Source organism: Salvelinus sp. IW2-2015, linkage group LG6.1 (genome assembly GCF_002910315.2).
Source record: "Salvelinus sp. IW2-2015 linkage group LG6.1, ASM291031v2, whole genome shotgun sequence".
Classification (NCBI taxonomy): domain Eukaryota; kingdom Metazoa; phylum Chordata; class Actinopteri; order Salmoniformes; family Salmonidae; genus Salvelinus; species Salvelinus sp. IW2-2015.
The window spans coordinates 906,894-920,617 of NC_036845.1; the positions used below are offsets into that span (position 1 = coordinate 906,894).

General features: G+C 41.5%; 1 pseudogene; it reads left to right on the top strand.

Annotated features, from left to right (window-relative positions):
- The first annotated feature begins 1,272 nt into the window (after positions 1-1,272).
- LOC112081097 (serine/threonine-protein kinase SBK2-like) lies at positions 1,273-5,767 on the top strand (annotated as a pseudogene).
- Positions 5,768-13,724: the final 7,957 nt, after the last annotated feature.

Below are 13,724 nucleotides of genomic sequence, written 5' to 3' on the forward strand. Positions count from 1 at the left end.
ATGTGCAAGGTCGAACATATAAATATATCATGGTGTTATTATAGCTTCATCAACTGTGTTACGCAAACAGTCTTTACATCCCTGACTCATTTGCTGGGGTGTTACTATAGGCAGGGTGGGATCCAATTTTAACGAGGTCAGCAGATGTATATAGGGGGTCATACTGATGATATGATAGACACAGGGGACTGAGGGGACAGTAGGTATGTACATACAGCATGTTCTGGTTGCTCCAATGTGACATTCATCCAATCTCTCATCTCATAATTTTCTCACATTTTATGGTAATCCCTGAGGTCGCTGGACATCCTGTAACAGTACATTTTATGGTAATCCCTGAGGTCGCTGGACATCCTGTAACAGTACATTTTATGGTAATCCATGAGGTCGCTGGACATCCTGTAACAGTACATTTTATGGTAATCCCTGAGGTCGCTGGACATCCTGTAACAGTAATTTTATGGTAATCCCTGAGGTCGCTGGACATCCTGTAACAGTACATTTTATGGTAATCCCTGAGGTCGCTGAACATCCTGTAACAGTACATTTTATAGTAATCCCTGAGGTCGCTGGACATCCTGTAACAGTCATTTTATGGTAATCCCTGAGGTCGCTGGACTCCTGTAACAGTCATTTATGGTAATCCCTGAGGTCGCCTGACATCCTGTAACAGTACATTTTATGGTAATCCCTGAGGTCGCCTGACATCCTGTAACAGTACATTTAATGGTAATCCCTGAGGTCGCTGGACATCCTGTAACATTACATTTTATGGTAATCCCTGAGGTCGCAGGACAACCTGTAACAGTACATTTTATGGTAATCCCTGAGGTCGCTGGACATCCTGTAACAGTACATTTTATGGTAATCCCTGAGGTCGCTGGACATCCTGTAACAGTACATTTTATGGTAATCCCTGAGGTCGCTGGACATCCTGTAACAGTAAATTTTATGGTAATCCCTGAGGTCGCTGGACATCCTGTAACAGTACATTTTATGGTAATCCCTGAGGTCGCTGGACATCCTGTAACAGTACATTTTATGGTAATCCCTGAGGTCGCTGGACATCCTGTAACAGTACATTTATGGTGACACTGAACCATATCCACCCAAGCATACATGTATCAGCGAGTTGATCAATCAATCAATCTTCAATTGATAAATTAAAATGTATTTATATTGCATATGTCATAAAGTGCTTAGTATTTATTCCATCGCTCGTTGACCATTTTCAGTGTTGGTTGGTTATTCACCATGCAACGCGGTAGCCTACAAGCCTAGTCAATTCCTGCTAGTGTAACAAGATATTGGAAATGAAATATCAACTCCTTCTCCCTATTTGACCATGTTTCCTTGTTTTCTCTGTCAGGCTGCAGCTCAGGAACTGGACGAGCTATGTTTCCTCTCGCCCAGTCCATGTCCACTCTGGAGACCTCCGACCACTTCCAGATGGTCAAGCTGCTGGAGAGGGATCCTACGGCAAGGTCATGCTGGCCGTCCACAAGAAGAGAGGTCAGTAAAGCACCAGAGGTCACTGTGGTGGTCCCTGACCCCGGTCCTGGAGAGTATGGGATGGGCAGGCGTTTATAAATGATGCCTTCTGTATTATACTTATGCTAAAAACATATATTCTGTCTACCTGAGCCATTTACTTTATGTTCGTATTCTTATATTTTATAATTTTTATTGTTGTTGAATTGTCGAGAATGAACCTGTCAGTAAGCATTTAGCTGGACGGTATATACCATGTGTATCCCATACATACTGCTAATAAAACTTGAAACTTGTTAGTGTTCACTATACACCTATAAATGCTTGTTATAAAGGCAAAAAATGGTCAAAGACTCCAGACACCTCTCATAAAGTGTTCTCTCTGCTACCGCACGGCAAGCGGTACCGGAGCGCCAAGTCTAGGTCCAAGAGGCTTCTAAACAGTTCTACCCCAAGCCAAAGACTGCTGAACATCTAATCAAATGGCTACCCAGACTATTTGCATTGCCCCCCCCATGTACATACTACTCAACTAACCGGTGCCCCACACATTGACTCAGTACCGCACCCCCCTGTATATATTGTTCTTTTTTACTGCTCTTTAATTACTTGTTATTTTATCTCTTATTCTTATCATATTTTTTTTGAAACTGCACTGTGGTTAGGGGCTCGTAAGTAGCATTTCACTGTAAGGTAACCTGTTGTATTCGGCGCATGTGACTAAAATTGTAATTTAAAAAAGTGTAATAAAATTTGATTGAATTTGTTCTAGTGAAATATGGGTCTGAAGGGTCTGGGCTTACAGTTCAGAGGATAAAACACGTGAACAGTGAGTGGTTATTTGTCCAACGTGAGGGTAGAGGTGCTTTAAATAGCGTCAACTTAACCGTTAGCATGAGTGTTGCTGATATGAAGTGCTTTACTACTCTTGGGGATTAGAGTTGCTTGTGGGTTTCCTCAGGGGAGAATGACTGCCCTTCTCATTGAAGCCACGCGGAGTTGGATGGGTTACTTTCTGAATGTCATACGTAACAGTTACTAGTTATCTGTCCACAAATTGTAATCAGTAACTTTTGGATTACCCAAACTCAGTAAATCTGATTACTTTCCCCTAAAGAGGCATTAAAAGAAGACAAAAACTATCCATCAATCAGATTGGTGTGTCATCATAGAGGTCTCTGACTTGTGGGTCAGAGCTCACTTAGATGGAACAAACTTAAACTTACGCTTTTTTAAATGCTGAATTGAATGTCATTGACAAAACAGAAAGGGTGTCATATGTATTTTTTCCGCAAGCAATCCTTTTCTGAATTGAAAAGTAATCCAAGAAGTAATCATCTAGTTTTTCAAATATCTGTAATCTGATTACAATATTTTTGCAGGCAATGTCATTTCTTAGTTAGTTTTTTTTTATCAGTTACTCCAAAACCCGGAAACCACAGAAGTTCAAGGCGACCGCGTTACTGCAGGCATTGTTAGCAAAAAATGGGATCCCCATGATTGTGAATGGAAAATTGTCAATCTTCGTGGTGAATCGTTATGTAAATAAAAAACTTTGTCACGTGATCGATGGCTTTGTCCCGTTCATAAACAGTCATTGGATTTCCTCTATCTAACCCCAGGAATAGGGTAGTAATTTAGACATCCCCGGGGCTATATGTTTTTATGTTATCAATGTGGTCACAGTGATGACACATGATTTACTCTATAATTGATCTATTGATGTTTGGTGCAGTATTTGATTTGATTTGAAATGTCTAAATAATTTTGGGGCCTCTCCTCCTCTCCATCAGGAACTCCCATGGCTCTGAGTTCTTCCCCCGCCAGTCCACACCCCTCTTCTCTTCCTGCGTGAATACAACCTCTCCCTTTTCTTATTGCGCTCATCCTCTCGTCACCCGGGCCGCCTGGGTATCTTCTTCTCCACCCCCTGCACACTACGTCTTCGCCCAGCAGGCTGGTCTCTATGGAGACCTCTACAGTGTCATCGTGTCAGAGGTCAGTTAGAATCATACATCTGTTTACAGTCTCTGAGTCAGTCATAACATGAGAGGTTTTTCATTTCAATGTCAAAGCACTAAAGCTAAGTGCACAACACAGACCCAGTATTGCATTCCTCCGAGGTCTGACCTCGTCCTGCCACCATCTCTACTGTTCCATATTGCCTGGTTGTCCCAGTTGCCCTCTTCTCTGTCAGTGAGCTTCAATGATAAAGACTTCAATGGAATCTCTCCAGTAGCCTCCACCTCGTCCCCCTCTAGTGACTCTTTGTTTGTGTCGGTCTATGCCAGTACCTACAGTGGGATGATAAGCTTGCATCATCTTCAAACCCTGGTGGCTTGCCTACAGAGCAGCAAGGGGAAACTGCACCTCCTTACCTTCAGGCTATGTTCAAACCCTACATCCCAACCTGAGCACTCCGCTTCTGCCATCCTCTGGTTCTTGGGCCTCCCACCCTACAGGAAGGCCAGGTCCTGCTCAGCCCAGTCCAAGCTTCTTCTCTGTCCTGGCATCCCAATGGTGGAACAACTTTTACCCTATAGTCATGCCCATTTTTCGAAAACGTCTGAAACCCTACCTCTTTGAAAGAGTATCTTAAATAACTCTCACGGTGCCCCCTCCCCCCTCTTCACCCTAGCACTGACTTTGCTGGTAATGCTTTGTCGAGGGAAAATTTCCTTTGATACAATTGTGATTGTTGTTGGTCTGACCTAGATATCTTCAGATGACTGCACTAATTGTAAGTTGCGCTGGAGAAGAGCCCTCTGCTAAATGTCTAACTTGTAAATGTGAAAAATTACAAGGTGTTTGGCTGTCCCCGATCCTTTTAGCATCTATGGGTGGGATGAGGACAGCGTGATAGAACAGTGGTTCCAAACATTTTTGCATCGTGACCCACCATAAAGCTTTTTGTGTGACCTAACTAGTAAACTAACCTAGCAGCCGCCTACTTTAAACCATGACCCAAAAGGAATCCAGGCCATACCATTTATCGAAAACAATGATATACAGTATAATGTTGTTTCTCTTTCTCCTCTGTCTCTCTCTGTCTCCAGGTGGGTGTAGATGAAGAGTGTGTCCAGAGGGTGATGTCTCAGCTGAGTGGTGCCGTCTCATACCTCCACTCCATGGGCTTCGTCCACCGGGACATCAAAACCAGAGAACATCTTCCTGTGTGACCGCGCGCCTGTCGCTGGGTCAAACTGGGTGACTTCGGCCTGGCCCGCCCCACTGGCTGCACCGTCCGCGCCGTCTGGTACGACTCGCCCTTCTGCACGCCTGAGGTGGAGCAGGCCAAAAGAGTCTGAGAAAGTGAGGGAGCAGAGAGAGGAGGATGGAGAGGAGGAGGAGAACATTTGGATCACAGTGGAGACCACTATAGACAGCTGGCCCTGGGCGTGCTGGTCTACTGCCTGTTGACGGGATGCTTTCCCTGGGAAGAGACAACCCACGACGACCCCGCCTACCGGAGGTACAAGGAGTGGTACGACCGCGAGACGGAGAGGGAGGAAAGGAGCGAGGGACTGAGAGGGGAAAAGGAAGTAATTTGGTGCGAAGGTGAAAGTGAAAAGGACAATATCCTGATCCTGGAGAAGAATCAGAAGTCGAACCTATGGCCCCACAGTTTGAAGGCTTCAGCCCCACTGGTGATGTCTCTTTCAGGGAGCTGCTTAACCCCACAGCCCAGGCTTCGAGGAGGCCCTGACGAGATCCTCAGCTACCTGGGTGGGCCCTGGTTGATGGAGACGGGAGAGAGAGATGAGAGGAAAAGCAGAGGAGGTAGAGAAGGAGGCCAGGAAAATAAGAGAGGCAGGAACGGTGGAGGAAGGGAGGGAGAGGGAGGGAAGAGGGGAGAGATAAAGTGTTTCATACTAGACAGGTTCGAGAATTTTTAAGATGTACTGTACATTTTCAAAGAGAATATTTGCTTTATAGAGGTTGATATTCAGAATATTTTGCTGAACATTTCTTACTCTGTGTTGATAGAATTGAGACTACTGTATTTTGATATTGCTGTATGTTTCACCTTGTAATAGTTCTCTACAGTGTAATGCAACTTAATATTATTTGTGTGTGTGTGAGCGTGCATGTGCCATACCTGCCTGTGTATGTGCATGCTTGAACACGATCGTGAGTGTGCATGTGTGCTTAGGGCTAGGTAGCCTCTTAAGAGAATACATGAATTAGTTCTCCTTCAACACACAGGCTGTATTATAATGATCACTCTATGACACTTTATGCTGTAAAAATAGCTGAATAAATCAGTTTGTATTTATATACATGTCTTGCTTCTCTATGTATGTCTAATACACTTTTTCTTGTATTATTTTTAAATAATACATTTTCCAATATGCAAACCTAGGGATTTTGTCAAAAATCAGCAAAACAACTAGGTTATCCACAAGTGTACCTGGCTCCACGAGAGCACTTAAGGGGGCTTAGTCCCCTCAGTTCAAACTTTTGCCAACTCAGTTTTCATTTTAAGTCACTATATAAAAATAGCAAAAAAGTTACAATGACTGAGTGACAGTTTGGTGCAAAAATAAATGTGTCCCCGCTGCGTTGTGTCGTCACAATAGACAGAATGTGCCGCAGTGTGTGTATGGGGCTATGGAAAGCTACTGGGGCGGTTAAATCAAATCAAATCCGATTTTATGCACCGAATACAACAGGTGTAGACCTTACAGTGAAATGCTTACTTACAAGCCCTTAAAACCAACAATGCGGTTTTAAGAAAAATCAGGGTTAAGTAAAAAAAAAAATAGATAAGTAAAAAATACAAATAGCAAATAATTAAAAAGCAGCAGTAAAATAGCATTAGAGAGGCTGTATACAGGAGGTACTGGTACAGCAGGAGGTATCGAGAGAGGCTGTATACAGGAGGTACTGGTACAGCAGGAGGTATTGAGAGAGGCTGTATACAGGAGGTACTGGTACATCAGGAGGTATTGAGAGAGGCTGTATACAGGAGGTACTGGTACATCAGGAGGTATTGAGAGAGGCTGTATACAGGAGGTTTCGAGAGAGGCTGTATACAGGAGGTACCGGTACATCAGGAGGTATCGAGAGAGGCTGTATACAGGAGGTACCGGTACATCAGGAGGTATCGAGAGAGGCTGTATACAGTTGGAGCTGGTACAGCAGGAGGTGTCGAGAGAGGCTGTATACAGGAGGTACCGGTACAGCAGGAGGTATCGAGAGAGGCATGACTCCTTTGAGTTTCCATAAAAAAGCGGGGAAAAAACGTTTCTCTTCTCTGTGTGATGTAATATTTGATTTTGATTTGGGTGGGGTCAAGTTGGAGGTCGAACGGTCCTTTCTGGTCCTCTGCTGTTCCTATAGGTGGCGCTCTGAGGAGTGTCTCCCTTATGATGGTGTGAGGTTTTCATCCCGACATTTCCCAGTTCAAAACAACTGGGAATGACGTCAGTGATCTTCAGGTCGGAAAGTCGGAGCTCCAGAAAGAGGCTCGAGTTCCCGAGTTGGAATTCCAACTTGGATGACCGTTCAAAACGATTTTTCCCAGTTGGAGTTCTTTTCCCCCCAGAGTTCCCAGTTTTGAACGCGGCAAATCCCTAATCCCTACTGATACTTATTAAAGTAGTGTAGTGGAGCTATACATCGTATCAATTTATAGGGCTGATGGAACAGATCGGAATGTTTAGCTTATGTTGATAAACTATTATTTATTCACATTTTAGGCGCAGCAATGTACACATGACAGTAGGCCTACCCGTGAATGTTCCAAAATGCATTTTGCGGGAAACACCGTTGTAAAATGTGCACGCAAGCGGTTTCATGGACACATATGGAAATATCCATTAGAAAGAGGGGGGATTTAAACATGCAACAACTATCATGAGTTGCTAATGTGATTAGGATAATGCCTTTGGCTGCTAGAATAATAATACTTGCCTCCACGTTTCTGTGGTGGGATTTTGGCTATAGGCTAGTTTGAAGCAAGATAAGACATGCCTCATAATATGAAATAAAACGTCCAGGTTTATTAATGACAGCGATGCTAATGATAGGTCTAACCGTCTTCCGGTAGATGAAATGTTAACTAGCTACGAAGTAGCCGACCTGTCAGAATGACAGTGGTGGAAAAAGTACCCAATTTTTATACTTGAGTAAAAGTAAAGATACCTTATTAATAGAAAATGACTCAAGTAAAAGTGAAAGTCACCCAGTAAAATCATACTTGAGTAAAAGTCTGAAAGTATTTGGTTTTAAATATACTTAAGTATCAAAAGTAAATGTAATTGCTAGAATATACTTAAGTATCAAAAGTAAAAGTATATAAATCATTTCAAATTCCTTATATTTAGCAAACTAGGCGGCAACTTGTTATTTTATTTTTTTACATTTATGGATAGCCAGGGGCACTCTTCAACACTCAGACATAATTTACAAACGAAACATTTGTGTTCAGTGAGTCCGCCAGATCAGAGACAGTAGGCATGACCAGCGATGTTGTCTTGACAACTGTGTGAATTGGACCATTTTCCTGTCCTGCTAAGCATTCAAAATGTAACGAGTACTTTTGGGTGTCAGGGAAAATGTATGGAGTAAAAAGTACATACTTTTCTTTAAGAATGTAGTGAAGTAAAAGTAAAAGTTGTAAAAAATATAAATAGTAAAGTACAGATGCCCAAAAAAACTACTTAAGAAGTACTTTCAAGTATTACTACCTAAGTACTTTATCCCACTGCAGAATGATACCATGATATTGTTTGCGTCAATCCAGTGGCCATTTATTTTACAAATTCCATCTCATGTGCTACAGAAACACCACAAACAATAATGCTAGGTGCCTGCACACTTGATTTAAAGGGTAACTACTCTAAAAATCAACATTTCCGAGATTTTTCCAAGACCTCAGAAGAGGTCTCCTGATGTGGTTTAAGCATTGTTATGGACTAAGAACATCCAATTTTTCAGAAGAAAAAAAAGTGTGACTTCTGAAACCTGTGAATTTCTGACTCGGTTCATCTGTTTCAATAGTAGGCCAACTATTAGCTTTCTGCACGGTACAGCTTGGGTTGGGCTGACTGTGACAGACCAATATGGGATTCATGATTTAAGGTCATTCAGAGTGTATGTCACTGTTTCCATAGAATTTTTCACACAGGGCGCCTTTCCTTCGCCTGGTGGCTGTTTTAATTTTTTTGTTTCAATATTAGAGTATACCCATTTCTCCAGGCACCACTAAACCACTGCTCCACTGCTCCGACTGGGAAAAAATCTATTTGAATACTCATCCAACTCGGAATTCCACCTTAGGAACTAGGTCCTCTTTCTAGAGCTACGACTTTCCGACCTGAAGATCACTGACGTCATGATTTGAACTAGTATTTTTCAGAGTTCCCAGTTGTTTTGAACGTGGCGTAAGTCTGACACTGAATTGATTATGACCACTGAATTGATTATGACCGAGCTCTCTCCAGAGCCTGGAAAGGAGAAGGTGTGCTCTGACCCTTTCCCAGGCACGTTCCTGGGTGTGGCATGGAAGTTGTGTCACTGATGGGGGGTCTGGAGACAACCCCAGTGTCCACTGTGCATCATTCGGGAGAGAATGTTCCCTTACCTGCTTCAACAAAGGCCCATGCGGGGAAGTTTGTGGCAACCGCATTGCCAAAAGATTAGTGGACAGTGTTTAGGGGGGAAGTGTTCATCTGCCTCAGGGAAACTGCTATGATGTTCCTTTATTTGCTCCGCCAATCTACATTCACCAAATTGACATATCATGTTAATCAATATGTATCATGTACCCAGTGCTCGTTTGGAATGAACAGCCATGCTGTCACATGCCCATTAGTTTGGGTAGTGTTTGCTTTTAAGGGGGATGGTTAGAAATACTCAACCCCAATGACTTCAGTTGAAGGGAACGCTCCTACGTCCTGACAATGTTTATGCGGTTTCTGCTTATGTGTGAGGAACGTGTCTGGAGCATCATTTAAAATGTGGAGACCAGAATAAGGGGAGGGGTGTGTGGTGAAGATGCTCTATAGGCACATCTCTCTCCTCTATTGCCACTAACTCCCGCCAATACTTGCACACTATTTATTTAATTGTGTCAATTTGTCAATGTTTATCAATGCCCCGTGAAATATATATTCATCAGTGAAGTTACTGTTAATCCCAACATATTCCCCCATTAATTTAGAATGTTTGGTTACCGAAATGTTTATAATTCATTAAATATAATATACACTGAGTATATAACACATTAAGAACACCTGCTCTTTCCATGACATAGACTGACCAGGTGAATCCAGGTGAAAGATGATCCCTTATTGATGCCACTTGTTAAATCCACTTTAATCAGTGTAGATGAAGGGGAGGACAGGTTAAATAAGGATTTTTAAGCCTTGAGACAATTGAGACATGGATTGTGTATGTGTGCCAATGGACAAGAAAAAATATTTAAGTGCTTTTGAACGGGGTATGGTAGTAGGTGCCAGGCGCACCGGTTTGAGTGTGTCAAGAACTGCAATGCTGCTGGTGTGTGTATCCCGTGTGTATCAAGAATGGTCTACCACCCAAAGGACATCCAGCCTACTTGACACAACTGTGGGAAGCATTGGAGTCAACATGGGCCAGCATCTCTGTGGAACACTGTCGACACCATATACAGAGCCTTCGGAAAGTATTCAGACTCCTTTACTTTTTCCACATTTTGTTACATTACTGCCTTAGTCTATCTACACAGCAATCTACACACAATACCTCATAATGACAAAGCAAAAACAGGTTTTCATTTTTTTTGCAAATGTATAAAAACTCAAACAGAAATACCTTATTTACATAAGTATTCACACCCTTGGCTATGAGACTCAAAATTGAGCTCAAGTGCATCCTGTTTCCATTGATCATCCTTGAGATGTTTCTACAACTTGATTGGAGTCCATCTGTGGTAAATTAAATTGATTGGACACGATTTGGAAAGGCACATTTGACAGTACATGTCAAAGCAAAAATCAAGCCATGAGGTTGAAGGAATTGTCCGTAGAGCTCCGAGACAGGATTGTGTCGAGGCACAGATCTGGGGAAGGGTACCAAACAATGTCTGCAGCATTAAAGGTCCCCAAGAACACAGTGGCCTTCATAATTCTTTGGAAATTTGGAACCACCAAGACTCTTCCTAGAGCTGGCCGCCCGGCCAAACTGAGCAGTCGGAGGAGAAGGGCCTTAGTCAGGGAGGTGACCAAGAACCCGATGGTCACTCTGACAGAGCTCTAGAGTTCTTCTGTGGAGATGGGAGAACCATCCAGAAGGACAACCTTCTCTACAGCACTCCACCAATCAGGCCTTTATGGTAGAGTGGCCAGACGGAAGCCACTCCTCAGTAAAAGGCATATGACAGCCCGCTTTGGAGTTTGCCAAAAGGCACCTAAAGACTCAGACCATGAGAAACAAGATTCTCTGGTCTGATGATACCAAGATTGAACTCTTTGGCCTGAATGCCAAGCGTCACGTCTGGAGGAAACCCGGCACCATCCCTACAGTGAAGCATGGTGGTGGCAGCATCATGTTGTGGGGATGTTTTTCAGCGGCAGAGACTGGGAGACTAGTCAGGATCGAGGCAAAGTACAGAGAGATCCCTGATGAAAACCTGCTCCAGTGCGCTCAGGACCTCAGACTAGGGTGAAGATTCATCTTCCAATAGGACAACCAAGACAATGCAGGAGTGGCTTCAGGACAAGTCTCTGAATGTCCTTGAGTGGCCCAGCCAGAGCCCGGACTTGATCCAGATCGAACATCCCTGGAGAGACCTGAAAATAGCTGTGCAGCAATGCTCCCCATCCAACCTGACAGAGTTTATGAGGATCTGCAGAGAAGAATGGGAGAAACTCCCCAAATACAGGTGTGCCAAGCTTGTAGTGTCATACCTAAGAAGACTCGAGGCTGTAATCGCTGCCAAAGGTGCTTCAACAAAGTACTGAGTAAAGGGTCTGAATACTTATGTAGATGTGATATTTCAATTTTTTTCAAATTCTTAAAAACTGTTTTTGCTTTGTCATTTTGCGGTATTGTGTGTAGATTGATGAGAAAAAAAAACAATTTAATAAATTTTAGATTAAGGCTGTAATGTAACAAAATGTGGAAAAAGTCAAGGAATCTGAATACTTTCCGAATGTTTTAAAAATGTTGAATTTTTATGTGAAATGTTTACAATGATTTTTTTTTGTTGCATCTACCTGCCAAGGTTCTCCAGTTAACAACTAGCTAGCTGGCTATATCTGGCACATTTACAAAAATGTTGATTGATGTGCAATCCAAACCTCTCTGCCAATAACAGCTTTTTCAATGTCGGCTCCCCAACCAGAAATGGCTCTTTGCTAAGAAGCTATTTTTGTTTCTTTTTGACTGTTTACATTTTTTGAAATTTCACCTTTATTTATACAAGTAAGTCAATTAATTAAGAACTAATTCTTATTTACAAGGATGATCTGTCAAGCACATCAATAAACAACACTTTCACTATACATATCTATATACACATCACTAAACAACAGTTTTACTATACATATCTATATACACATCACTAAACAACAGTTTTACTATACATATCTATATACACATCAATAAACAAACAGTTTTACTATACATATCTATATACACATCAAAAACCACAGTTTTACTATACATATCTATATACACATCAATAAACAACAGTTTACTATACATATCTATTACACATCAATAAACAACAGTTTCACTATACAATCTATATACACATCAATAAACAACAGTTTTACTATACATATCTATATACACATCAATAAACAACAGTTTTACTATACATATCATATACACATCAATAAACAACAGTTTCACTATACAATCTATATACACATCAATAAACAACAGTTTTACTATACATATCTATATACACATCAAAAACAACAGTTTTACTATACATATCTATATACACATCAATAAACAACAGTTTCACTTAACATATCTAATATACACATCAATAAACAACAGTTTTACTATACATATCTATATACACATCAATAAACAACAGTTTTACTATACATATCTATATACACATCAATAAACGACAGTTGTCACGGTTGTCATAATGAGGAGACCAAGGCGCAGCGTGGTGAAGGGAACATAGCGCTTTAATAAAAGAGAGAACACTGAACAGAACTAAACAAAACAACAAAACGAACCGTGAAGCAATATGGCTAGTGCAGAACAGGCAACTAAACATAGAATAACAACCCACAAAACACCCAATGAATATGGCTACCTAAATATGGTTCCCAATCAGAGACAACGATAAACAGCTGCCTCTGATTGAGAACCAATCTAGGCAACCATAGACATACAAACACCTAGACAAGTTAAACACCCCATGACAATACAAAAACTTGTCACACCCTGACCTAACCAAATAATAAAGAAAACAAAGATAACTAAGGTCAGGGCGTGACAACAGTTTCAATATACATATCTATATAGACATCAATAAACAACAGTTTTACTATACATATCTATATACACATCAATACATGAAAAGCAAACACAAAACACGAAAAGCAATCAACAAGCACATTCTTCAGTAAAAAATGTCCTCTCAAATCTGGCAACTTTAAGGTCTTTTGGAGATCATTTTCCATGAGAGGACAAAAAAAGAGGTTAGCTATCCCTGAGTCTGGGTCTGGTAACTTATACGTCTGAAGGTTGGTAAGGTATGGCAGAAGTTAATGCAAGAGTGCTTTATAGACTGAAAGAGCTATATGCGGTAAAGGAGTCAATGGAACGCAGACCAGATTGGCGCACAATCAAAAAATCTGAACTAACAAAGTGGATATTGTTCAGATTTGTCATGATTTATATATTGTAAGAGGCCCACAATGTGGTTACTTAAGTCCGATTTGGATATATTTTTTTGTTTTTCGTGCATAACATTTAGAAGTGATCCCTTTTCAGGTTCAGAAGAAGTGAGTGCTAGATGCTAACTCCTGTTCGTATAAGCTGGTAGCATAGCTAGCATACAGACATCGGTGGTGGTAGTCAAAGTCATTTGTAACTGTAGCGAAGTTGATTGGTGACGATGACATGAACATGTGTTGGGGTTGGCATCCATACAAGCTTTATACTCAGATTTTTACCCCAACATAGTGTGAGATGTCATATACACAATAGCCTAAATGTAGGCTAATTTTGCTGGGGAGCAATGAGAGAATTTGGGATCTTTCTCCCACGGCCCTTTC